The sequence below is a fragment of the Chelonus insularis genome, unplaced genomic scaffold, assembly GCF_013357705.1.
Source record: "Chelonus insularis isolate UGA/USDA-ARS -01 unplaced genomic scaffold, ASM1335770v1 contig_377_pilon, whole genome shotgun sequence".
Lineage (NCBI taxonomy): Eukaryota > Metazoa > Arthropoda > Insecta > Hymenoptera > Braconidae > Chelonus > Chelonus insularis.
The window spans coordinates 8,892-11,466 of NW_023276535.1; the positions used below are offsets into that span (position 1 = coordinate 8,892).

At 28.2% G+C, this 2,575-nt stretch overlaps 1 long non-coding RNA gene across 1 annotated transcript; it reads left to right on the plus strand.

Moving 5' to 3' along the window:
• The first annotated feature begins 1,089 nt into the window (after positions 1 to 1,089).
• LOC118067291 (uncharacterized) lies at positions 1,090 to 1,463 on the plus strand. Its single transcript, XR_004690361.1, has 2 exons — positions 1,090 to 1,239; positions 1,314 to 1,463. It is a non-coding gene; the product is annotated as an uncharacterized lncRNA (long non-coding RNA).
• The last annotated feature ends 1,112 nt before the right edge of the window (positions 1,464 to 2,575 follow it).

Below are 2,575 nucleotides of genomic sequence, written 5' to 3' on the forward strand. Positions count from 1 at the left end.
TTTCTCTTACATAACTAAGTAATAAATTGATGTACATTTGTATAACAACAGTTAACAATGATAATTTATTTTTTTAATTAACTTTATTTCTTTCTTTGAATATGAATTATTACTTTATTGATAACACTAAAAAAACCCGAATTCTCAAACAATTATCATATTCTAAAATTTTTTTAATTATATTACATTTACTTAGTACAGTCACTTAATTAATTGTACTTAGCAAAATGGCCTTTTTTGTCAAAAAATTATAATCATGACGGTTGCAGTAGTAGTTATCTTTTGAGCTACCTTGCCAGCTGCCGACCCAAGTAATTTTATTTCCATCATTTTCAAAAAACTTGTCGACAGCTATACATTAAATTTTGCGAAATTTATTTTTCTCCACCAGAGTGTATGTAAAGTCGTTTAATTCATTTGTCTGAAACTGATTTTAAACTTTGAGAGAGGGATTTCAGTCCCCTGTCCCCAAAAAATAGATTTATTTTTATATATATTATTTGTGACACCATATACACCATAATATACGCCACAATACAACAAATAAATATATATATATATATTTACTTATATATTTACTCTTTACTATTATATACTGTGCTACATTTGGGTTTACTTTTAGTCATTCTAAGTTGGCCCTAATAAGTAATTTCTAATCAATGCCTACCTTTGACATGAAGTTCAGAAACTTAATAAGGTTATCATTAGGAAGTTATTAAGCAAAGTGAAATTCCTAAGATTCGTATTAAAATATTCATTCAAGTCGTATGTAAGTGATCATAAGTCCAATTACCCACGTACAAAAAATTCAGTCGTTTCATAATAAAGACGTTAATAACAAAATAATGTATCACACATGGAAAGTCAATGCTTAGATAGTAACAATCGTTAATTATGAATGGTTGACATTTATTTCATTCCTAATTATCGTTAAAAAATAAACTACAAAATTGCTGTTGATTGTACATTATATATTCATCAAGATACAGATAACAAAAAATTATGCACAATTATCAATTATTTTTTATTACACCTTTGTTCTATTTGACAACACTGATAACGCTTGTATAAAGAGAGCTCGATTTTCAAATGACTTGCATACAAAAAATTTCTTGATACAGATTGTATTACTTAACCGAGTCACTCGACAAATTGCATTCAACAAAATGTATTCTATTGTAAGAGGAATTGCCCTTATGACGATTGTAGTGGCGGTTATTATACAAAAAGCTATGCCATGTAAGTTAATTTTTTAAAATATTTTTCATTGAAGGATCATTATTATATTTGATAAATATTGATTGTTTTCGTAGATATATCCGAAAAGTGTCTTCAATATGATGAGTGTCCATAGATTGTCTTGTACTTCCTAGTTAGAACTAATACAATAGTAACTATGGTGAATTAATTATATATTCGTTTGTGAACATCTGTTACAATAAATTTCTTTATTGTGTAAAAAATTTCATTTGTTTTATTTTTTAACAATCTTGGAAATTCCATGATCAATTACTGTCTCTTACAAACTAGGAAAGCTGAGTCAAATCCCTTCAGATATCGAGGTACAATATTAATCAGAGTATTTTATATTTACACAATTGAACGTGTTAAATATGTCACTCATTCAATTAACATTGTAGTCACTTTTTACCCGTTCCGCGAACATAATAAGTTGTATAAATGTTTAATGGTAATTATGTATTTTTGTTTTTTTGTGTAAGTAATTATCTCAATTAACTTTTTACTGATATAATTCTTGTGAAAAAAAATTACTTAATCATTTTGTAGGTCGAAATTTACGATGTATTTGTTATAGAAGTATTGCAAATCCAGCTGCATTTTTGTTACACATCTAACCGTGTTGAATATGACGTCATCCATTTAGTGTAATGTGGTCATTTTTTACACACTTGAAAACGCCTTAAAAGTGATTACAATGTCAGGAAAGTTAATAAGGTTATTATTAGGCAGGAATTAGGAAAAGCAAATTGAGAATGTCTTGGACTGTCTCTGTGACATCTAAATAACAAATTAATTGGGCATAAGTTGGGAATGCCTAATTTAGGCTGATCTAAACAATTTCCAATAGGAGCCTAATGAAACTTCAGGCATATCCAAGATAAATTCTACTTCGGTCGTAGTTAAAAAATATTTTATCGACAATGGAAAACGTCTACAATCGTTATTTTAACTCTGGCGAATAGAAGAAAGTTGCGATTGCAAAAACTTGTCTGGACGGAAAACAATAAAATGACAAGTTGGTATAAAGTATATATCCGAAGTAGAGAAGTCGAGATCTTTCTTATCCCTTCCTACTTACTTGGAACTTTCTTAGCGACAAGAAACACTAGCTGTATCGCAAAATAAAAACACATTATCCTCTCCAAATTTCTTCTGCTTCGATACATCTTCAGAATATACTGTAAAGATTTTCCAGATACATTTGGACAGTTTTTCAAAAAATTAATCAGATATATATTTATAAATAGGATAAATGAAGTTTTTTGATAACCAATAATATCACTTTTGGTCAATGAATTTTTCTCAACTACATTCTTCGAACATATCCAAACAA